The sequence below is a fragment of the Neofelis nebulosa genome, chromosome X (assembly GCF_028018385.1).
Source record: "Neofelis nebulosa isolate mNeoNeb1 chromosome X, mNeoNeb1.pri, whole genome shotgun sequence".
NCBI classification, from domain to species: Eukaryota; Metazoa; Chordata; class Mammalia; order Carnivora; family Felidae; genus Neofelis; species Neofelis nebulosa.
Genome location: NC_080800.1, coordinates 16,317,245 through 16,342,621, shown reverse-complemented (window position 1 = coordinate 16,342,621; position 25,377 = coordinate 16,317,245). Strand labels below are relative to the sequence as shown.

The window sequence follows — 25,377 nt, the reverse complement described above, 5'->3', positions numbered from 1 at the left end:
TAAATTTAATACATTTCTTAAGTTTAATTTATTTATTTTGAGAGAGAGAGGAGCATGAGCAGAGGAGGGACAGAGAGAGAAGAGAGAGACAATTCCAAGCAGGTTCCACACTGTCAGTGCAGAGCCCAGTGTGGGGCCCAGTCTTCCGAACCTTGAGATCATGACCTGAGCCGAAATCAAGAGTCAGACATGCAACTTACAGAGCTACCCAGGCACCCTTTTAATTTAAATTTAAATAGACACACATGGGGGCGCCTGGGTGGCGCAGTCGGTTAAGCGTCCGACTTCAGCCAGGTCACGATCTCGCGGTCTGTGAGTTCGAGCCCCGCGTCAGGCTCTGAGCTGATGGCTCGGAGCCTGGAGCCTGTTTCCGATTCTGTGTCTCCCTCTCTCTCTGCCCCTCCCCCGTTCATGCTCTGTCTCTCTCTGTCCCAAAAATAAATAAAAAACGTTGAAAAAAAAATTTTTTTAAAAAATAGACACACATGGTAGTGACTCTTGAATTGGACTGTACAGTTAACAAACTGTTGACTAACCTTGCCAGATTAGGATCAGAAATTAGGAATAAGTTTTAGGCCTCAAACAAGTTAATTCAAACCCATCTATTCCTGGTTTCTCCTCTACAAGTTCTGATATTTGGCCCTTGTCATTCAGCCACTCTCAGATGTGCACAGGCCATCAAGAACAGAACCCAGCAGTTATCTCTGTTGTTCATATCAGATCTGTAGGTCCTTGATGGAATCTACTAGCCAAGACTTATGTCTGGCTCCTGGTGGCCCTGGGGTGTCCATGGTCAGCCAACTCCTCTCTGTCCCTGCCTCAGTTTTGGTTGCACAATTTGGTTGGAGGATAAATTGGATTGACTCACAAGGCATTACCAAACCATTTGATGAAACCATTAGCTGCACAGGATTTGGTTGGGCTGTGGGGAGAACTTTTCTAGTGACAGATTGGCAGAGACTGAAACTATTAGCCTAGGCCAGAGAACCCTGTGGTGGAAGGTAAGGTTGGTGAGGGCATTTGGAGGGCATTGGGCACCACAGCCAAATGAGTCATGTTCCCTCTTCTTTAGGACATACTCACCAAAACAGATAAGCCTCAGCTCTCTCATTCCAGCTTGTTGTTTACAAACCGTGGCCTCAGGTGTGGGCCCATGAGAAGACCTTAGTTGCTTGTCTGTGAGATGGTACGCTAGGAAATCCGACTGGTGCTTTCCAACTCTTGAGCTACTGTGATCCTCCACTGCTGGATCAGGAGGGAGGGGGTAGGGTAGTTTGGTTTTCACCCTTGTGTTATGAGGATCACCAGTCAAAAAGGCTTAGAGCCAACAGACTTACCAGCCTTCTCCTTTCCCTCCTCCATTACAACCAGGTAGGGAGTTCTGCCTCCTTCATCTCTTATGATCCCATTCCTACTGTCTGGGTCAAACCTGTCATCTGGGGCCTGACCATTATTACAAGAGCCTTGGGGGCGGGGGGTCTCTGTTCCTCTATCCAGGTCATCATCCTGTTATGGATCTATCTTGTGTCTCTCTTACTTAACTTCCTCTGACATCTGCCTAGCGTGTGTACAGTCCAAACTGCTGATAGGGTTTCCCAGACATGTTGGGATGGGGCTCCCACTTATCACTCCAGCCCTTCTCTCTGGCCAGTGACCACCTGCAGCTTGTAGTATCCAGCACACTCTATACACGCTTGCTCCTCACTGCCCATGGGCATGCTCTTCCAGTGCCCAGAATTCCCTTCCTCTCTCTATCTGCCATTCATCCTTGAGTATTTGGCCCACACCTCACCTCTTCCCTGAAGGCTTCTCTGACTACACACTTTTGGTGGATTTTTCTTTTCCATTGCCAGTACATTCTTGATAATGCTAATGCAGGTGAATCAGATCACATGCAAATAAACTTGGGACTGGCATTTGGAAACTAAAGTACATACATCTTAAGCATACAGTGTGATGAATGTTTGCTTATGCACCTGTGTAACCACCCAAATCAAAAAACAATATTTCCAGCACCCAGAAAGCTTCTTCCCGCGTCTTCCTAGGCATTAGCACCCCCCCCAGAGGTAACCATTGTTCTCACCTCTTTTCACTGTAGTTTAGTTTTCTTGTTTTTGAACTTTATTAAAATGGATTCATGTAGCATGTCCATTTTTATTGTGGCAAAATATACATAACATAAAACTCACTATTTTAGCAGTTTTTTTAATTTGCTTAAGATTTTTTTAATGTTTATTTCTGAGAGAGAGAAAACAGAACGGGAGTGGGGGAGGGGCAGAGAGAGAGGATGACACAGAATCCGAAGCAGGCTCCAGTCTCTGAGCTGTCAGCACAGAGCCCGATGTGGGGCTTGAACTCAGAAACCACCAGATCATGACCTGAACCGAAGTCAGTGCTCAACTGACTCAGCCACTCAGGCACCCCAAGTTTTTTTTTTTTTTAATTCAAATTTGAGTTAGTTAACCTACAATGTAGTCTCGGCTTCAGGAGTAGAACCCAGTGATTCATCCCTTACATATGACATCCAGTGCTCATCACAACAAGTGCCCTCCTTAATGCCCATCACCCATTGAACCCATCCCCCCACTTCCCCTCCAGGAACCCTCAGTTTACTCTCTGTATTTAAGAATCTGCTATGGTTTGCTTCCCTCTCTTTTTTATCTTATTTTTCCTTCCCTTCCCCTATGGTCATCTGTTAAGTTTCTTAAATTCCACCTATGAGTGAAATCATATGATTTCTGTCTTTCTCTGACTGATTTCACTTAGCATAATACCCTCCAGTTCCATCCACGTTGTTGTTGTAAATGGCAAGATTTCATTCTTTTTCATCGCCATTGTGTATATATACCACATCTTCTTTATCCATTCATCAGTTGATGGACATTTGGGCTCTTCCCATGATTTGGCTATTGTTGATAACCGCTGTATTTTAGCAGTTTTTATGTTCATTGGCATTAAGGATATTCACATTGTTGTGCACCCATCACTGCCATCCATCTCCAGGAACTTTTCATCAAGTATATACTTTTTTGTGTCTGTTTTTTTTTTTCACTCAGTGTTATAAGATTCACCCGTGTTGTAGATATCAGCAGTTTATTTCTTTTTATTTCTGAGTAGTATTCCATAGTGTGACTGTACTATAGTTTGTTTTGTCCTTTCTCTTGTTAATGGACAGTCCGGCTTTTTCCAGCTTTTTATTCTTTTGACTAAAACTACTGTGAACCTACCGGTACCCATCTCTTGGTGCCCATACAAATGCATTTCTTTTAATTTTTTGTTTAACATTTATTTATTTTTGAGAGACAGAGGCAGAGCATGAGCAGGGGAGGGGGAGAGAGAGACACACACAGAATCCGAAGGAGGCTCCAGGCTCTGAGCTCTTTGTTAGCATAGAGCCCGACATGGGGCCTGAACTCACAAACCGCAAGACCATGACCTGAGCTGAAGTCAGACGTTCAACCGACTGAGCCACCCAGGCACCCCCATACAAATGCATTTCTATTGCTTATATACCTAGGAGTAGAATTGCTGGGTCGTAAGGTAGGCATATGTTCAGCTTTAGCAGACAGTGCCAAATTGTTTTCCAGACAGTTGGAAGTAGTTTCCTATTGTGGTTATAACAATTTATCACAAATGTAATGGCTTGTAGAAACATGAATTTATTATCTTATAATTCTGGAAGTCAGAAGTCCTAAAATATGTGTCACTAGAACCTTTCTGGAGGCTTCAGGGCAAGAACCCATTTCCTTGCCTTCTACAGCTTCTAGAAGCTGTCTGCATTCTTTGGCTTGTGACTCCTTCCTCTGTCATCAGGGCCAGCAGCATAGCATCTTCCAATATCCCTCTCCAACTTCTGGTTCCATTGTCACATTTCCTCTCTCTCACCTTCACTCTCCTGCCTCCCTTGTGATTGCACTGGACCCACCTGGAAAATCCTGGCTAATCTCTCCATCTCCAGAGCCTTAACCTAATCACATCTGCAAAGGCCTATTTGTTAAATAAGGCAACATTTTCACAGATTCCAGGGATTAGAAGTGGACACCTCAACAGGGATGAGGGGGAGGGCATTATTCTGCCTACATGGTAGAATGGTACATGGGTGTACTATTTTACATTCCCATCAGTAAAGCATGATCCTCCACATCTTTGTCAGCACTTGGTATTGCCAGTCTTTTTAATTTTAGCCATTCTGGTTTGAATGTGGGGTACATCCACAGCTACCACCTCCAGGCAGTGTGTCCTCCTTTGCTCTGATACAGCTTTCTTGCAGCTTATCCATATTTAAATATTTGTTTACGTGCTTCTGTCTTGGCCAAACCACACATCCTTCATGAGGCAGGTAGTAGCTGGTTCGATAAATCCTCCTTGGATGATAAATGACAGAGGGCATTTTTCAACAGAAGTGAGCAGAGCTAAAGATGTAAATGAAAGCCTGCGCATATAGTCCCATCTCTGGCTTGAAGTAGGGTTTCTCCCAAATGAAAAATAGGACCGGAGCAAAGAACCTGGTTTCTAGCTTCTGCATGCTGTTGTCTTTCCCAAGATAGTTAATCTATAAGTCAGTAATGCTCTAGAAGGAGATGTAGACTTCAACTCCTGAGGGCGTTGGTTGGACATGACTTCACCTTATATGTAAATGAGAGGAGAGTGCAGTTCTGGCAGGCAGGCTTCTGGAGAGTCTGATCTTGGACCTTTTACAGCATCTGAAGTTTTTTCCTTTTCCCTAGATTCTGCTCCAGTATAGCAACACACTGCAGCTTCTGGCTTGCAGAAGGAAGGACTAGAAGGTGAGTAGGGTTTCTCGATTGCAAGGAATGTAGCGTGTGTAGACTTAAACCCACTTTGAAGACTTGAGGCTGGAATTTCTGAGGAAGGTGAAGCCAGAGTAGAAAAGAATTTCGAATTCCCCCAGACACAGAGTGGTGGGCACAAATGTCTTGGCACTAGAGAGATAAACCTGGAAGAAGGAATTAGTATTAGACAAAAGGCAGACAGGATTGTGGCTTTCTTTAGGAACATCCTGATGTGAGTAACCACTTTCTGTGTTCTAGTTTGTTCCCTAGTCTACTTTGCTGGGCAAAACACCTGGTTTCATGAGGGCTATAAGGTTTCAAGGCCTCAATCTTATCTTTCCAGGCCACTGAGGTGTTGGCAGAATTCCTGCAGCTTGGCATTACTTTGACCCTCTGGGGTGTGGCATGTGTGAGAGAAACCTTGCCATCCCATGTGGCAGAGGACTTCTTTGGCCCTGAAGAGAAAACTTCTCTGTTCGACAAGACCTGGATGGTCAGTATTTATTTAGATCATAAAGGAGTTGGTCTTTTGAGAAAAATACTAGCTCAGTGTCCGAGTTACTATGTTGGGCTTATGCTGGGGTTATTGGTCCCTATTTAGACATGCTGACAATGTTACAGCTTTAGTGATTTGAGTAAGTACACACGTGATTCACAGGCTGATCTGCAGACAAGCCAGCTGTGGCAGAATGGAGGCATGCCTGGGCCTTGGGTGATGTGGCCGACACACACACCAGGAGGGTTGGGATAGGCTCAACAGGGCTGTGCCTATGTTTATAGAGTTCCAATGACTTCCTGGATGTTCTCTCTTTTCTACCTGGTATATTCAAGTTGTGGAGAAGTCATATGTCTGTATTCCTGGCTTTTTGGAATTCTCCTTGTGGACTCCAGGTCTGGAGGGGATCTTGAGGGAGAATGTGGGGTGCTGCCGCCTGTAAGCAGGTGCATGTTAACTTTTTCTGGGACAGACAGTGGATCTTTGCTCCACATTCTCTGAGGCTGGCAGGGCACCCTTTACTTCCTAGGTCAAGAAGTCCTTTATGTTCATACAAGGCATCTCTCCTCTAAATGCCTCCCCTCTTGCTGTGTCCTTTGTGGACAGTCAGAACAACCACACACCATCATTTTGACAAAACTTTCCAGTCTCCATAAAGAGACCTGGGACCTTCTGTGGGGCCCAGTTCCTTAACCTTCTTGACATGACTTTTTGTTTGGTGTTTACTCCTGTGACATTGGTGTTTTCCTTCTCTCTTTGTACAAATTACTCGTAGAGTAGCCTTTTCACCTCTTTATTCAGTTAAGAATTTACTGATGAGATACCACCTCAGACCTGTTAGGATGGCCATTGTCAAAAAAAAAAAAAAAAAAAAAGACAAGTGCTGGTGAGAATGGAGAAATTGGAACACTTGTGCAGTGTTAATGGGAATGCAAAATGGTGCAGCTGTTATGAAAAACAGTATGAAGATTCCTCAAAAAAGTAAAATTAGAACTACACCATATGATCCAGCAATCCCACTTCTGGGTATTTATCCGAAAGAATTAAAATCAGGATCTTAGGGATATTAACACTGTTCACTGTGTAGAAGCAACCTAAATGTCTATGGGCAAATGAATGGATAAAGAAAATGTGGTATATATATATACAATGGAATATTATCTAGCCTTAAGAAGAAAATTCTGCAATATGTGACAACATGGATGGACCTTTGATGACATTATGAAATAAGCCAGTCTTGGAAAGGCAAATACTATATGATTCCAGATATATGAAATATCTAAGATAGACAAATTCATAGAATCAAAGAGTAGATTGGTATTTCCCAGGAGCTGGGGGCCGCAGGAAATGGGGAGTTACTAATCAATGGACACAAAGTTGCAGTTAAACAAGATGAATAAATTCTAGAGATCTGCTGTACAACATTGTACCCAGAGTCAGCAATATTATATTGTACATTTAAAAGTATATTGAGAATGTAGATCTCATGTTAAGTGTTCTTACCACAATAAAATTTAAAAAATAAAAAAATTTAAAAAGAATTTACCGTGTAAGACCTTAATCTGATCAGTTCCTGGTTTGGCCATTAACTATGCGGACATGGGCTGGTTTCTTGGTCTATTCTTAGCCTCACTTTCTTTACTTATAAGATGGCGATCATAACAGAAATTCCTCATGGGATTGACAAGAGGATTATATTGAGGTAGTGCATGGAAAGTGCTTAGCACAGTGTTGCATAGATAGTGCTCCATGAGGTAAGTGATAATGGTTATCATCATCTTCGCCTCAAATATAAGACCCCAGACCTTATGTCTGTGAATATAAAAAGTATATTTTGGGGGCACCTTGCTGGCTCATTTGGTACAAGCATGCAACTTTTGATCTCGGGGTTGTAAGTTCAAGCCCCATGTTGGGTGTAGAGGTTACTTAAAATTTAAATCACACACACACACACACACACACACAGATATATATGGCATACATTTATATCACTGTACTTATGTTGATGTATTTATATACTGGCTTCGCCTTCCAAGGAACTAATTACCTAGTGAGATAGGCTTTCTGTAACTTAATATAACCCAGGTCTAACACTGAAAAGTACCATAAATGGAAATACAAAAGTGGACCATGAGGCCGTAGATGAGCAGTTAATTTTGGCAGAGGACCTGGGGACAGTCTTTGTGCCTATGTAAGTCTTCACAGTCCCTTAAGTGTCCTGTGGTTAGCAGGACAACCCTGCCAGGTACTCAGCAAATTGTTACTGGAGACCTGTCTTTGGCCATGCTCTCCAGTTTCTACATAGGAATGGTGGTTCTTTTTCTCCCACTCAGAGCTCAATTTACATATTGAAATTCTTGAGGGATACAGTTGTGTCCTATTCAAGAGCCTGTTCAGCCAGTGGCATTTCTTTTCCTCTTCCTATAAATATGTCAGAGATTCATCCTAGGTCCAGTTTCTCATTGTACTGGGTGAACTTACCCTTTTCAGTTTGTGTAGTTAGTGTTTTTCCACATGAGACACAGAACAGAGGAAAATTCTTATTTTTTGTCCTCTACCCTTCTTTGACACCCACTGCTAGATATTTTGCTTCACAAATTGGCCCAGAGCTCAAGAGATCATTCAGTTTTCTGGAACTGTGGAACCTGTATGTGGCTTTTGGCAAGATAAGAGAGTTGAGTGGCCTACTATAGGTTTGCAAGTTTAGGATTTTTAAAATTTATATGTATGTATTTATGTATGTATGTATTTTGAGAGAGAGAGCACAAGCAGGGGAGGGGCAGAGAGAGAGGGAGAGAGAGAATCCCAAGCAGGCTCCACACCATCAGCGCAGAGCCTGATGTGGGCCTTAAACTCAAGAACTATGAGATCATGACCTGAGTCACAAGCCAGAGTTGGATGCTTAACTGACTGAGCCACCCAGGCGCCCCTGTAAGTTTAGGATTTTAGACTTTGTGCTGGCTAGTATGATAGCCAATTGCCACATGTGGCTATTTAAATTAATTAAAAATGAATAAAATTTAAAATTTAGCTCCTCAATTGCACTAGCCACATTTTAGGTACTCAGTAGCCCCATGTGGCTAATGGCTATTGTATTGGACAGCACAGATGCAGAACATTCCTTTCATTGCAGAAAGTTTCATGGGACAGCACTGGTTTAGAAGGTTATCTTAAAGTTGTGGGCTGCTTAGTAGAGAAAGGAAAACATAGATGTTTATCCATGCTGTTATGGTTTTGATCCTTCTTCCAAATGACCCAAGTTGGATGTATAAGCATTACATGTAACTGCCAAATCAACTGAAACTTGACTAATGCACGTAAAATATTTTGACTTCAAATTTGTAATACAAAAAGGGTATTCACTTTCTGAAGTGTTTTTTGTACTGCCATATTACCCTGAAGCAGCTACCAAGTGTGGATTCTTAGGTGAGAGACCCCTGATTTTTTTAATTGTGGTAAAATATTACATAACATAAGCTTTACCATTTTAACTATTTTATTTTTTTAAAGTTTACTTTTTTTAAGTAATCTCTACATGGGGCTGAAATGACCCTGAGAGTAAAATGTACAATTCAGTGGCATTAAGTGCATTCACAGTATTGTGTGACCATCACCACTGTCTTTTTCCAGAACTTTACATCATCCCAAACAAAAACTGTACCCATTAAACAGTAACTCCCCATTATGCCTTCCCCCTAATGCCTGGTAACCAATGTACAATTTTCTGTCTCTGTGTATTTGTCTGTTCTTGGTACCTCATGTAAGTGGAATCATACAGTATTTATCCTTTTGTGCCTGGCTTATTTCACTTAGCAAATGTCCTTAGGGTTCATCTATGTTGTGGCATATATGAGAATTTCATTTCTTTTTAAGGCTGAGTAATATTCCATTGTATGGATAGACCACATTTATCCATTCATCTGTTGATGGACACTTGGGTTGCTTCTACTTTTTGGCTCTTGTGAACAGTGCCGCTGTGAATGTGGGTGTCTAAGTATCTGCTTGAGTCCCTGCTTTGAGTTCTTTGGGATGCATACCCAGAAGTGGAATTGCTGGGTCATATGGTAGTTCTGTGTTTGGCTCTGATTTTTGGAAATAGTCTAAAAATTATTGAGATATAATTCATATAAAAAAATGTCACCCTTGTAAAGTGTGCTTGTAAAGTGGCTTTTAGTGTATTCACAAGATTGTACAATCATCCCCAGTTGTCAGTGATTTTTTTTTGTATTTTTTAAAAATGTGTTAATTTTTATTTTTTTTAATGTTTAGTTATTTTTGAGACAGAGAGAGACAGAGCACAAACGGGGGAGGGTCAGAGAGAGAGGGAGACACAGAATCTGAAACAGGCTCCAGGCTCTGAGCTGTCAGCACAGAGCCCGACGCGGGGCTCGAACTCACAAACCGCGAGATCATGACCTGAGCCGAAGTCGGACACTTAACCGACTGAGCCGCCCAGGCTCCCCAAATGTGTTAATTTTTATTGAGAGAAAGGAGAAAGAAACCCAAGCAGGCTCGGCACTGCCAGTGCAGAGCCCAATGCTGGGCTCAATCTCACGAACTTTGAGATTATGACCTGAGCCTAAACCAAGAGTCAGATGCTTAACAGACTGAGCCACCCAGGTGCCCCTTGTCACTGGTTTTTATAGTCTCTTTGGAACCAGAGTTGGGGACAGAGACAGAATCTTGAAGGCAGGTTAGGTGGAAGGAAGGGAGCTTTCAGGATAAATATGAGACTCAAAAAAAAGAGGTTTATTATTTGCAGGTCATCTGGCTGGCTCAGTTGGTGGAGCATGCGACTCTTGATCCTCATGGTCATGAGTTCAAGTCCCACAGTGAGGGTAGAGATTACTTTTAAAAAAGTTATTTGTGGGGCGCCTGGGTGGCTCAGTCGGTTGAGCATACGACTTCAGCTCAGGTCATGATCTCGCAGTTTGTGAGTTCAAGCCCTGCATCGGGCTCTGTGCTGACAGCTCGGAGCCTGGAGCCTACTTCGGATTCTGTGTCTCTTTCTCTCTCTGCCCCTACCCCACTTGTGCTGTCTCTCTCTGTCTAGCAAAAATAAATAAAGGTAAAAAAAAAGATATTTGTACCAAATCCTTGGAATGCTGTGCAGTCTTTAGCAAGAATACTCTTGCTCACCATGAGGCTTTTAGACTGAAATTCAGAAAGGCTCCCCTGCTACCTGACATATTTTCAGCTACTTGTGAGGCCTTGTTTTATGGAACGGGATGTTGAATAACCTCACAAATGGGTCAGACTCCTCAGGAATGCTCTGGAAGCCGTGGCTTCTTTCTTTTTTATCACGCTTCTTATGTTTGCTTTGCCAGATATCTTTCCCTGTCTTGGAACTGGTTCTATTCCTTCTCTGGTTCTGATTCCAAATTACAAAACAACTTGGTTTCCAAACATCAAACATATTGTTTACAATAAATACCTTCAATATGGATTCTTAGATTTCAGATTTCTCTGCTTTGCAGCAAATACTACAACTCATATACTTTTGTTATTACAGTAAACCCTTGAGCAACTCGGGGATTAGGGGCACCAACCCCCTGTGCCACTGAAAATCTGCATATAACTTTGACTTTCCCAAAATTTAACTACTAATAGCCTACTGCTGACCTGCAACCTTACTGATAAACCTACACAGTTGATTAAGACATATTTTGTGTTATATGTATTAATGTACTATATTCTTACAATGAAGTAAGCTAGTGAAAAGAAAGTGCTATTAAGAAAATCATCAAGAGAAAATACATTTACTCTTTAGTGTACTCTATTTATTGACAGAAATCCTCATATGAGTGCACCTGCATAGTTCAAACCTGTGTTGTTCAGGGGTCAGCTGTGTATGCCATTCATTCATATCAGGGCGCTCTGATTTTTGCTCATTCTTGCCATGTAGTTGTGGTTTTAATATTTTATGCTTTGGGGATGGTTTTATTGTGGTCTTCTGATAATTGGCTAGCACTCTTTACTTTTTTTTATACTGTACAGTCCACCCATTCAAAGTGTATATAGTTCAGTGGGGTTTTTTAGCATATTCATAGAGTTGGGCAATGTACAACCAATACTGCAATCAATTTTTGGACATTTTCATCACTCCAAAATGAAACCTCATACTTTAGCAGTCACTCACCCTTTCTTCTCAACACCCAGCCTTAGGCAACCCAGTCACTAATCTACTCTATCTCTACAGATTTGGGGCGAACTGTCTTACATCCTTGTTAACAGTGATTTTTTATTTATTTTTTTTAGAGAGAGAAGGCGCAAGTGAGCGAGGGGCAGAGAGAGAAGCGGGGCCCATGCAGTGTGGGACTCTAACTCATGAACTGTGAGATCATGACCTTAGCCAATTTAGATGCTTAATTGACTGAGCCACCCAGGCACCCCAACAGTGATTTTTTTCCTCCCCTAAATTGTACTATAAGTCACTCACCCAACTTTCCCTCCATGTTGCATTCTTGTCATTTGCCTATTGTTTCTGTTTTATTTATTTTTTTTTAACTCTTGTGATACTAGCAGGTTAGCTATAAATCTTCCTTAAACAGCTTTCAAAGTGAATTGGGCACAGCTGCAGGAATTAATCCAAAAACAGCAAGGATGAACAGATAGCTGCTGCTGAGCCCTGGAATGCATTCTGTACTCTGAAGCTAGCTTTCTTTTCACTGGCTGGGCTGCTGGGACCTCGAGAGCTAAGTCAGTGAGAGCCCCTGGACTGGAAGCTGCCCTAGGATTGATCCCTGATCCTGTGTAAGTTCCAGAACAGAAATCAAATGCAGTTTCTAATGTAAATTCAGTAACTTGCTTCTCTAACATAAACAGTATTTAGTAGTCCTTAATCATAGAGCAGCTTCAGAATCTGCAAATATCCGTCTCTACCGTGCCAATCACTGTTACTGGCAGTGACAAAAGATTGGTGCACTGGGGCATAAATAATTTTATTCACTTAGTATGTGTTTTTCTTGCTTTCGTAGTCAGTTGCCCTGGGATTTAATCCTGGTTCTGCTCCTTTTATTACCTAGGTGACCTTGAGCACTTCACCGTTTTTGGAAGACTCCTCTCCTCTGTGAAAGGGGAGATTAATAAATCTGACTGCATGAGGTTGTTGTGAGATTTCAATAAGATAACATGTGCAAAGCACTTAATACAGTGCCTAGCCAAGAGTGAAAGGTCAATAAATATTAGCTGGTATTAAGGGGCCATATTTTATTCTGTACCTGCTATATACAAGGCACCAGGTTAAGTTCTATAAGAAATAAACCAGAGTCTCATGAATGGAATTCAAGCCCTGTTGGTGTTACAGTTGTGCCTAGAGCTTGGCAGTTAATGCTGGGGAAGCAGAGGCTGGGTGACATCCACGTTTTACTTGTCTCTTGAGAACTATAAATTTTATTAAATAATTTTCATAAAACATGGTATCAGTTTAAACATCAACACAGGAGGGACACCTGGGTGGCAAAGTCAGTTAAGCATCTGACTCTTGATCTCAGCTCAGGTCATGATTTCACAGTTAGCAAATTTGAGCCCCGTTTCAGGTTCTGTGCTGATGGTGTAGAGCCTGCTTGGGATTCTACTTTTCTCTGACCTTCCCCCACTTGTGTTCTCTCTCTCTCTCTCTCTCTCTCTCTCTCTCTCTCTCTCTCTCAAAAATAAATAAGTAAACCTAAAAACAAAATCCACACAGGAAATACTTGGCTAAGGTTAGGTTTTTCCTGGGAATGGTAGATATTACAATTTCTTGTGGGAAAATTAAAACATTTTGTCATTTACTATTGGCCACTGGTAGCTGTACTCAAGACAGACCATCTTTGTCAAAACAAATAACCTTGACAAAAAAGGGTAGTCACAATCCTACTTAATGAATCTCCTAATTGTTTTTGGTGTTAAAAAGACATCAGTAGCGTTTATTCCCGGGCATATCTCTTATTCTGTTACATCTCCATATTGCTGCCGACAGAACGAGTATCAGCAGGCCGTTTCTGTGGAATTTTCTGAGCCATGTGAGAGAAGCACAGTGTACTCTTAGAACAAGATCTTTCCTGCCTTTCCTTGTGTTCTAGAGTCTACTTTGGTTGAAAGAATAAACTTCTGTTTGGGGAGGAACTTTTCGTTTTTGTTTATTTCTTAAAATAGAAAATGGTAAGCATTCTGATGGTAGAGTCCTGTGTCTGTTTTAGCCTGAGAGAACCACTTTTGACCTGGTTCTGGATTATCAGAGTCAGTTGCAGTGTGGTACAGGCTAAAACCTTTTGACCCACTGGAGGTTAGGGCTAGGAGATGGGCTTTAGAGTGTCTACCAGAGGCATCTTTAGATACAGCCTCAGTCCCTTAACTCAGTGCTGTCTTGGGAAAATATCTTTTAGGACCTCACTTTCCCATCAGTAAAGTGGGATTACTTCTTGAAATTGTATTAAGAAATAGAAAAAAGTACAACTGAAGCAAACACCATGCTGCCTTTCATGGGTTAGACCTATTGAATAGTCTTTCTAGGCCTGGGAAAGAATGGTGAGTTTGCTCTGTGGCACCTTCAAATAAACACAGAGACCAGGCCAGTCAATTTCTTTTGGTCAATTAAACATCCCTCACAGAAGTGCGTGACACATATGGTGACACTCCTTTATCCCATCTGCCTCATGCTAAACTCAAGTCATCACCTGCAAGTGGCCTCATCGTCCTTCCAACACCAGGCTCCAGGCAGCCACTGCCATTCAGTCAAGTTCGGCAAAAGAGCTGGAGCCTGGTTGTCACCCCTGCCACATGTAGTGTGGGTGAGGTTGCTGACCTCTACCCCCACTCCTCCATGGCAGTGTCTGTAGAATGGCCTGTCTAAACATGAGCCTTCCTGAATCACAACCCTCTAATACTCTTTATTCTGTTTCCACAACAGCTAGCCTTTTCTACTTGTCATGTGGGTTAGTCCTCATTTCCTTCTAGCTTCTATTTAAGCAATATCTCCTTTGGTGTGAAAATATCCCGAAGGCCTTTCTATTAACAGCCTTCACAAAGTCTAAGGATAGGTACTTAAATGAAGCTCTTCGTCCACTCTGAAAATGTTTATTGAGTGCCTGATATGTGCTAACCTATGATATATGATGGAGTCAACACAGTCCTTGGCTTTCCAGAGCTCAGTCTGGTAAAGATAAAAAGTGGACGGACTTCTTTTATTCTCCCCAGGCAAAGAGAGAACTAACCTCCTTTTACAGGGAGAAAGGCTGTGAGAGCTGTTTAGGTTTGTTAAACAGCTACCGCATGGTGCCTGGTTGGTTTTTAGCAGCATGCTGGTGACGGCATTGTTTAGGGACACTCTCTTACTGGCTTGCAGTGAGGCAGTCACACAGGAGCATGAGTGGTGGGGCAGGCTATTGACTGCTTACCCCATAGCCATCCTTTCCTTTTTATAGAGCTCAGGTATTGGGGTAGATAGCAGTGGGGCCAGGCTATGAGTCATTTAAAGCCAAAGTCATTCCTTTTAATTATTATTTATTTTTAATTTATTTTTAATTTTTCTTTATTTAGTTTGAGAGAGATTGTGCATGTGGGCAAGCAGGAGAAGGGTAGAGAGGGGGGCAGAGAGAGAGAATCCCAAGAAGGCTCCATGATGTCAGCTCTATCTCACAAACTATGAGATCATGACCTGAGCCAAAATCAAGAGTCGGATGCTCAACCAACTGAGCCACTCAGGCGCCCCAAGCCTAAGTGATTCTTAGTGGTTCATTCTCCTTTGCTACTCTCCTGGTATCCCTTGCAGCCATTTGACCTAGTACCTGCCAGGAAGACTTCAGAGAAAGATTACTAGAGGTCTTTCTAGGATCAAAGACAAATGAGCATGAGGAGTGAGCTCCCTTCTTCCTGTTTTGGCTCCTAGTCTCTTCATCCCACTTCACCTGCTCTCCTGTGAGAATGTGATATTGGAGCTGTGACAGCCATCTCTTGGTCATGAGGGGGAGACCCATTGAAGGGTGGCTGAGTAGAAAAGCAAACAGATCTTGAGTCCTTCATCTTCCAACTATTGAAGGAACCCCAAGACCCTTCCTGAATACCTCTTGATGAATGAGATCCCAGATGTCTTTGTTATTTAAGCCTGGACTTCTCAAAGTGTGATTCATGGACTGGCATCATGATTGTCACCTGGGAGCCTATCAGAAATGTAAATTCATGAACTGTACCCCAGCTCTACTGACTCAGGATCTGGTGCTGTGGGGCCTGGCACTTGTGCTTTTACAACCCTTCTAGGTGATTCTGATGCAAAATCAAGTTTGAGAAGGACTGGTTGAAACGATTATACTTTCCTAAAACTCATGCCATCAGGGTCCGTAAGAAAAGAGCTGAAATTTACCAGTCAGTTCTCTGTGCCAGATGAGGACCAGGTTTGTCAGCACTGACCGCCAAGTTATCCCAGTGGCTGTGACACAGATCTGTTGGCTCAACTGGTTTGATGATGCTTTTCCTAGGAGGCCCCAGTCAAACCTGCCTGGGTTTTCGGGTGTCACTGTCTCTGTCTATGGACACTTACCTGAGGCCAGCTTAGTCCCCATATCCTTCCACTCCCTATGGAGCTCTAGAAGTCCTTTGCCTTTAGACCTGCATAAGACCGGTGTAGATACTTGCTTCCCCTGAGGAAAAGAATTCAGTAAGTAGAGGCTGATGGAGGAGACACCAGACTTCAGAGTCTCACAGATAGGTGGATAGAGTAATATCTGAGGTATTCGGACAGCAAATTCTTGCTGAGGGCATACTCTGGGCTGGGCTCTGAGGTGGGTGCAGAGAAAACAGTGGTAGACGTGATAAAAAGACATGATGGAGCTAGAGTATCAAAACTACAGTGAGGAGGACCAACGGGGGCTGTGGGGACCGATAGAATGCTCTCTCCTGGGATACCAGGGTAGAGCAGGGAATGCTTACTGGAGGAAGCAGCTGTTCATCCAAGAGTACTCAGAGTATGTGTGTCAGGGTTGGGGGTAGGGTGTTCAAGCAGGGGCTTCAGCTTGTGCAAAGGCCTAGAGGCAGGAGAGACCTTGGCTTCTTCAGGGAAGAGACAAGAGCCCTCAGTGTGCCAGGGAAATGGTTCTGTTCAAGCTCTCAGAAACCATGGATACATCTGAGAAGCAGGCTGAGATGTATAAAGAATGGTATTTAAATGATTTATTAATGTGAACTAGGCTCTCATTGTCTTAAATAGAAAGAATTTATTTACTGCTTTTTATTATGGCCTGCTCAGTGCTGCTTGGACAATCAGGCATGTCATGGACATTGCTCTCATCTCACCTCCTGTGCTGCCCTGTTCCCTCTACATTTTGCTTCTAGGTAAAATAATGATACATACTCATTCCTGTGAGCAGGTGCATTTGGTCTTTATTTGGGACCTTCATAAAGCTACTTCATTTCACAATGAAATGAGCCCCTCCTTTTCTGCTCCTGTGAAGTAGACTAAAATAGTATTTTCCTCACTTATCTGATCCTAAGAAGTGTCTGGTATGCTTGTTGGAAATTCAGATTATCTGCAAGGAGATGCCATTTCACCAGGTCTGAGAAGTTTGGGAATCTGTACATTTTGAATTAACTTTATTGTGTGTATATATAATTTATGTACGTACATACTTTTGTATATAGTTTACATACAAGAAAAGGCACCCATTTTAAGTGAACCAATGGATGTGCTCTGACAAATATAGTATACACTCCAGGAATCACTTCCACAATCAAAATACAGACTAGTCAGTTCCCACACCTTGCAGACACTCCCCGGCCCCTGCCCCAGGCAACTATTGATGTGCTTTCTGTTACAATAGATCACATTTGCCATTTTTAATACTTCCTATAAATGGGATTGTATAGAATGTACTCTTTTCTCCCTGGCTTCTTTCATTTGGCCTGTGTTTGAGAGTCGTATGTGTTGTGTTTATGTAAGTAATTCATTCCTTTTATTGCTAAGGAGTACTGAGAATATACGACAGTGTTTTTGCTGCATTGCCGCTTTAGCCATTCTCTTGCTGATAGACAGTTGGGGTTTTCTTCCAGTTTTGGTCAGTAGATACTGTGGACATTCACGTGCAAAACTGCTTTGTAGACATACATTTGCCTTTCTCTGGGGTAAATCCCTAGGAGTGGGGTTGCTGCGTCATGATAAAGGTATGCTTTAACTGGGAAAGGAACTGCCAAACTCTTTTCCCAAGTGGTTGTACTAGTTTACATTCTCACCTGCAGTGTAGGAGAGAGATCTAGTTGCTTTGCATCCTTGCCAGCACTTGGTATGGTCACTTTTTTGTGGGATGTTAAAAATTGTTTGCCTTTCAGGTGGTTGTATAATGGTATCTCATTGTGGTTTTGCTTTGCATTTTCTTGATGATTAAAGATACTGAGCATCTTTTCAGTTGTTTCTTGGCATGTGAAGTGTCTCTTCATGTATTTTGCCCATTTTTTTACTGAGTTGTCTGCTTATTTAGCTGTAAGAATTTTTTTATTTGCTTATATTTCAGAATTTTACATCTTTATCACAGGTGAAGTTGGTCAATAGTTTTTTTTAAATGTTTATTTATTTTTGAGAGAGAGACAGGGAGAGAGAGAGAGAGAGAGAGAGAGCAAGCATGAGTGAGGGTGGGGGCAGAGAGTGGGAGACACAGAAACTGAAGCAGGCTCCAGGCTCTGAGCTGTCAGCACAGAGCCCGACACGGGGCTTAAACTCATGAACCGCGAGATCATGACCTGAGCTGAAGTTGGCCACTCAGCTGACTGAGCCACCCACATGCTCCAATAGTTATGTTAGGTTCAAGTGTTTTTCTTCTATAATTTTCTATTATATTCTGGATGTAAGTTCTTTGTCAAACATCAGTATTGTGAATATTTTCTCCTTGTCTCATTTGCCTTTTCATTTTCTTAATGATGTCTTTCTGAAGACCAGAAGACTTAAATTTTGATGGTGTGATTTATCAATTTTTTCTCTTTTTTTTCAATTTTTTCTTTTATAGCTTGGGCTTTTTGAGTTTTTTCTGTTCCTTGCCTACTCCAGGGTCATGAAGATATTCTCCTGTGTTTTCTGCTAGAAGTTTTATAGGTCTGTTTTGAGTTAATTTTTATACATGATGCAAAGTATGGATTGAGGTTCTTTTTTTTTTTTTTTGGCATATGGATAGCCAGTTGTTCAGTACCATTTTTTGAAAAGATAATTCTTTCCCCATTGCATTACCTTGACACCTTTGTTGAATATCCAATTGCTCATATGTGTGTGGATACATTTTGGGACTCTCCATTGTGTCCTGTTGTTCTGTGTGTCTGTTTTTATGCCAGCACCATTCTATCTTGATTATGGGAATCTATATTTTAATAAGTACTTCTAGAATGTTCTTATGATCATGTCTGTTTGGGAAACACTGTACTCAAGTTTTCTAAGAATCCTTTCAACAATGACAGTCTTAGGTATCTGTAATCCTGCCAGCTCAGCTTCAGTTTGTACCCCAGCTCCTTGCTGCTTAAAGTGGGGTCCACAGACCAGCAACATCACATCATCCAGAAGTTTCTTTAAAATGCAGATTCTCACCTCTCCCGAGACCTAGTGAATAGAACTTGCACTCATAATGAGATCCCCAACAGATGCCCATCCAGGTTGCACAGCACTCTCCTAGATGTAATTCCCCTGAAACAGAAGCTTTCCAGCTTTTTGGATCAGGAACAACTCCACAATTAGAAAAACTTGCTACAATGTGCATATCAATGTTGCTGAAACAAATTTTTACAAAACAGTGGCTACCCTTATTATATTTGTGTTTGCTTTTCTATTCCTTTTTCTTTCCTCTCCTACCATATTCCTCCCTCTCTTCCTTTCTATTGCAACTTTCTCAAAGTGTAATTTACATACTGTAAAGTTTACCCATTCTAAGTGAATAGTTTGAGTTTATATACCTGTGCAGCTAACCCCACAAATTGTAGAATGCTTCCATCACCTCAAAACTTTCCCTTCTGCCTCTTTACAATCAATCCTCCATGATTTATTTAAAATAATGGTAGCTACCTACAGTTTGCAAAGACTTGAGTTGGACCAGCTGTGTAGCAGCAATGCTCAGACCTCTAAATAAGGAGCTAAAAGTGGCTCCTTATTAGGCCAGGGGCCCTGTGACATGACTTCCAAGCATAGAACTATTTTTTTTAATTTTTAATTAATTTATTTTTATTTGAGAGAGAATCTTAAGCAGGCTCCACACTCAGCACAGAGCCCAAAGTGGGGGCTCAATCCCACAACCCTGCGATAGGATTGTGACCTGAGATGAAATCAAGAGTCAGATGCTCAACCGACTGAGCCATGCAGGCCACCGCACAGAACTATGTTTACACAGAAGGTTATTTGTAGTATATTTCTGTCACATAACAATGTATCATATATTTAAAAGAACTTAAACATGTAGAATTTAGTTGCTGAATCTTTTATAAGTTAAAAGAATCTTGACCATCTTAAACCCTAGAGTTGATATGTCTACATATTTTTGAACCTAGTTTGGCTATTTGGTTGTGAATTAGACCCTGACAGTTTGCACAGAGATGAAATGATTTCAGATATTTTGTTCAGCAGTAACCAGTCACATGTGTCTGAAATAATACAATTTCTGAAAATATAGAGGGCTTGATTTGTGAAGCTTTATTGTCCAAGTCAGGTTGTAAAAGTTCAGTCCTTAAAGGATTGAGAAGCCCAGAGTTGAGTACATATTGTAGATTTCTGTTGTCAGAGTGAAATATATTTTTCTTTGTAATGCCTTTAAGGCAAGGCCTTGTCTTTCACCTGTAGGCAACTACTGCTCCCCCACCTCCACCAGTCTGTAGTACTAGAGTCAGACTGCCTGAGTTTGTGTCTAGCTTCTGCTGTTTGTCAATTGTGTGGCCTTAGGAAAGTGTTTAACCTCTCAGTTTTCCCACCTGGAAAATGAGGACAATATTCGTACTTCTAGATTTGTTGGAAAATTAAACGAGTTTAGACATGTCAGGCATTTGGGACTGGGCCTGGCATGATCATTGTTGGTTATCATCATTATCATTATTGTTATCATTCTCTAAACTATATTATCTGAATTAGCTATTGGCAAAATCTCTCATTTAGCTATTTTTAAGCTCCCCACATTCTTTAACAACCATACTTAACTCATTGCTCATCATCTTCCCCCTAAGTTTTCCTCATTTCTGTAAATGGTGTCCACCTCTCTTCTCCAGGCTACCTAGGCCCAGAACCTCAGGTTGTTATGTTTGGCTCTCTCCTTTCTACCTCCATTTAGTTGCCTATTTGTGTGGGCATCTACCTCTCTGTGCTATAATTTATCCTTTCCTTTCCATTCCATTCCAGTTTAAATCTTCGTAAACTCTCATCTGGATTATTCATTCCTAGCTGACATAGGAAGACAGGGTTTCTTTGGGCCAGGTCCTGTACCCACCTAGGTGGGCTGGGAGTACAGGATGGAGTGCAGGGTGGACCTTAGCAGTGTGAGGCACAGGGTGGAAGGACACTGGGGAGAGGGCTCTGAGGGGGACCAAGCCATATCTCAGAGCCCCCATGTATTTGAAATGCCTTTAGTTTTTATATTCTTTGTGGAACCTCTCTGCATAAAGTCCTTAGATCAAACTGGACCAAATGGCTTGTTACCAGCTTGAATGATCACCTGGAGAAAAACTTCAAATAGTGTTTTAGCCTGATACCCGTTCTTTATCTTTGTTCTGGCATTTGGTGACCATCATGCCCTGTCCTGAGCATAGAACTCCCCATTTTGAAACCTCAGATGATTGATACTGTATTTGATGAAAGAACCCAGTGCTTTATTGATGAGTGAAACCTCAGGTTGCCTTGGAAACACAGACGTCCTTCCTGTTACTATAAAAAGGGACACAGTGGCTGCATTCAGGAGGCAACCTACATTTTACTGATTCTTTGTGTTCAAAAAAGAGTGCCTAAAGAGAGCTGCTATTTTAAAAAAAAAACTCTGATCAGAAACATAAAACTTCCTTTTAGTGCTGATCAAATCAAGTAAACCCAATTTTCAAATGCTATTGAATTTTATAGGGATCAAAACTACTTCCATCCATCTCTCTTCACCTCTTCCCTGGTACCCCCGGGATAATTGTTACAAGGCACAATATGAATTGTTTTCATCAGCAGAGATTATGATTAAGGGTACAGTTTGTATTAATGTTCTTAGGAGGGAGTTCCTTTGCCTAATAGGGCCTGTGAAGGCCACATATAGGCAGAAGGAGTGTGTTTGCCTTCCCTGTTGAGGGAGTGACCTGGCCAAGTAGCCTTCTTACTCCTCATCCCCAGGACAGCGCATTATCTTTGCTTCTGTTGCAGATTCGTACCATAGTTTCACTGCACTGCCATCCAGGAAGTGACCTTGGGCAGTTTGTTCCATAATAGTTGTTATAAAACCTTTAATACTACTATTTTTTTTAATATTTTTTAAAGTTTACTTATTTATTTTGAGATAATGAGCATGAGTGGGGTAGGGACAGAGAGAGAGGGAAAGAGAGAATCCCAAGCAGGCTCTGTGCTGCCAGCGTAGAGCCCAGTGTGGGGCTTGATCTCACGAACCATGGGTTCGAACCTGAGCTGAAATCAAGAGCCAGATGCTCAACTGAGTGAGCCACCCACGTGCCCCTAACACCTATTAATGCATTTAGTCACAGTCCTGCGCAAGAGAACTAACTGTGCCTATTGATGCTGTCAAACACCAATAAGAAATGTATTGATTTTCTAGTTTTGAAGAATTTTTTTTAAGTTTATTTATTTTGAGAGAGAGCATACATGTGTGCAAGTGGGGGAGGGGCAGAGAGAGAGAGAGGGAGAGAGAGAATCCTAAGCAGGCTCCACACTGTCAGCATAGAGCCCAACGTGAGACTCAAACTCGCGAACAGTGAGATCATGACCTCAGCCAAAAGAAAGAGTCGGACACTTAACCGACTGAGCCACCCATGTGCCCCAAAGAAGAATTTTAAAAACTACTACAAATTTACTTTTTTAACATTTTTTAAACTTTTTTTTAAATTTATTTTTGAGACAGAGAGAGACAGAGCGTGAACGGGGGAGGGGCAGAGAGAGAGGGAGACACAGAATCGGAAGCAGGCTCTAGGCTCTGAGCCATCAGCCCAGAGCCCAACGCGGGGCTCAAACTCACGGACCGCGAGATCGTGACCTGAGCTGAAGTCAGACGCTTAACCGACTGAGCCACTCAGGCGCCCCTACAAATTTGCTTTTTAACAGAGCTGCCGCAATGTGAATCCTGTTTATTCTGTATTTATCATTTTCTAGCTTTTTTCTTTCTTACTGCTATCTGGCATGAACCAAGGTGTATACAGTATATAAAGGGAGGTATTTCTAATTGTCACATGCATTGCTGCTTACTAGAGCAGGGTTTTTCAACCTTGGCACTACTGACATTTAGGGCTGATAGATTTGGGGTGTGTGGGTGAGGAGTGGGGAGTCCTGGGTCCACTCTAAGATATTAGTTAGCATCCCTGGCCTCAACCCACTAGATGCTGGTAGCATCCCCTCCACCCCAGTTCTGACAACCCAAAGTGTGTTCAGACATTGCCAAGTGTCACTTGGGGGCATAGTTACCTCTGGTTGAGAACCTCTGTATTAGAGTATAAGGTTTGTGTAGCATGCTGTTTTTAAAGGCAATGGTCATTTAAGTATTGGTTTTGGGTCAGCTGTAATAGAAATGTGTGTGGTGACCTTTAAGTGTAACAGTTTGGTTAATTTAAAATAACGTGGTGAATCCAAACCTGGGTTGTTCTGATGAACTAGCATGCTTAAATAACAGTAGTATATTGTTGTTCTTTGATGATGGTTTTTGCAGGTGAAAGGCAACATGCAGGGTTTGAAAATACATTATATCAGTTTTTATTTTACTGCAGAGAAAAACAAGGAAAGAAACAGTGACAGCCACCATTGGCAAGGCACCCATGCTCAGACATAACCATAGTGTACAAAATGGTGTTTCTTATGTGCTGTTTTGAATGGCAGGGGCTTTTTCTGTGGAACAGCCAAAGAGAAGCCTTTATATGTCCATATACCTTCTAAAGGCCTTGTTGTTTTACTCTACAAAAATCTTGCCCAGAAACAAACATCAAGATTTACATTTTACTTTTTCTCTTGTCAGTGTCACATCTGTTATCTTACTATTTTCACAATAAGCTTTTGACTACTGGTAGCAATAAGTAGAACTTTTAAGATTCATGTGCCTTTATGGGGCGCCTGGGTGGCTCAGTTGGTTGAGCATCTGACTTCAGCTCAGGTCATGATTTCACAGTTCATGGGTTCGAGCCCTGCATCAGGCTCTGTGCCAAGAGCTCAGAGCGTAGAGTCTGCTTGCATTCTGTCTCTCTCTCTCTCTCTCTCTCTCTCTCTCTCTCTGCCTCTCCCTGACTTGTGCTCTGTCTCTTTCTTTCAAAAAATGAATAAACCTAAAATAAAACGATTCATGTGCCTTTTGTTTTTCCAAAGAAGTATTTGCTGGGGGTGGTTGGAGGGAGATGAGGCAGGGTAAATTTAATCAACAGGCTGGAGATATCTGCAAGGCTGTTTAAAAAGACAAAGCAGGGGCACCTGGGTGGCTCAGTCAGTCAAGCCTCTGACTTTTTCTGCTCAGGTCATGATCTCATAGTTCGTGGGATCAAGCCCTGCACTGGGCTCTGTGCTGACAGTGCAGAGCCTGCTTGGGATTCCCTCTCTCCCTCTTTCTCTGCCTCTCTGTCTCTTTCTCTGTCTCTGTCTCTCTCTCTCTCAAAAAAAAAGACAAAGCAGATTGCTCTTGAATGATGCTGAGTGAGAGCACACGTTTTGCTCTGTTCCTGTGGTTTTAAGAATAATCTGTCTGAGTCAGGAAGCTCTTTTTGCCTCAAGGCCTCAAAATGCCCTTCAAGACTGCCCTTGTTTAAGAATTATATTGTGGCTGAGCCGAGGATGCCAGATCCCAGGCCTGTAGGTTGGGATGGGATGGAGCAACCCTGTTGGGCATGCTTTTTAGGGAAAAAAGGAACAGGAGGTTATGACTTTGAAAATTGTTAATATGTCTCTAAATTGCGATGTGAAGAGTGTTTTTTCCCCTAGCCTCTTTATTTATCTTTTTTATTTTGTTTTAACATTAAGGAAACTTCTTGGAACTGCATGCCTCACAACCATACTGATGACTTGGATTGGGTTTCCAAATCCCTGTCAGGGGTCCTCAAAGTGCTGGTATAACTGGGGCCATCTCTGATACAGGGTTGCACTGCTTGGAACTAAAACTGGGGGCGGGGGGGGTTGGACCAGGAACGGTTCACTTTGGATGGTTGAGTTGTACAGTTATGGTCAAAGTTCAGATCTGGTGCCCAATGAGACAGCAGAGGGGAAGCAGGCAGCCTGGGAACAAGGGACTATCCATAGGGAGAGTGTCTGAAGGCTTCTGCCAACTCCGTAATGTGAGGATGCAGGGAACATTAAGTGCCTGTGAGCATGTCATGTGTGGAAACACTCAGGAAAAAGGTAAAATAAGGGGCTCAGGACAAGCTCTCCGGCCTGCCTAACTTATGCTCAAGGGCACAGCTCTTGCCACCTTGGGGACTCTGGGCCTTATGGGCAGTTAAGCCAGGAGTGGTTTGAAGATTGGCCAGAAGGGCCTCCAGTGACACTCTGGGATTCTTTACACATCTTTTACTTTCCTGGTCATCAAATATACACACCACCCTGAAGAGAACATCAAATGACTGTACTAATAATGGAATGCACAGTTGATGTCTCTTTGCCAGCTATTACCTGTTGGATTCTGTCCACAGTTTAAAAGAAACATTTGTAAATCTCTTGTACTTTGTTGCTGATAAAAGCAAGTAAGAATTAGCCTTTTCCCCTGTATTTGGCCCTTTTCCCAGATGTCTAAGGCCTTTCTGAGGCTTATCTCAGGATGGTGAGTTGGGAGCTTGCGTTTTCACACAACATGACCCTCACTGTAAACAACCACTTCTCCAAGTGTGCAACCCCAAAACCTGCCTCTGCTCCACCACTGAAGGATAGTCCTGGGTGGTTTAGGCTTAGAAATATTGATGCCTAACATTTATTGAGTGATAATTCTGAGTAGTACA

The 25,377-nt window shown here is 42.2% G+C and overlaps 1 protein-coding gene across 12 annotated transcripts in view; it reads left to right on the top strand.

Moving 5' to 3' along the window:
- Nucleotides 1-25,377, top strand: part of MAP7D2 (MAP7 domain containing 2) — a 112,933-nt gene that overhangs the window by 9,638 nt on the left and 77,918 nt on the right. Inside the window, exons 2-3 of one of the 12 annotated variants that reach the window (XM_058712485.1) lie at nt 4,728-4,787; nt 5,137-5,286. The exons of 10 other annotated variants lie outside the window; for them this stretch is intronic. The gene's annotated coding sequence lies outside the window, so the exon portion shown is untranslated. The remainder of the gene's footprint in view (nt 1-4,727; nt 4,788-5,136; nt 5,287-25,377) is intronic. One more of the 12 variants, XM_058712487.1, reaches the window with a different exon arrangement.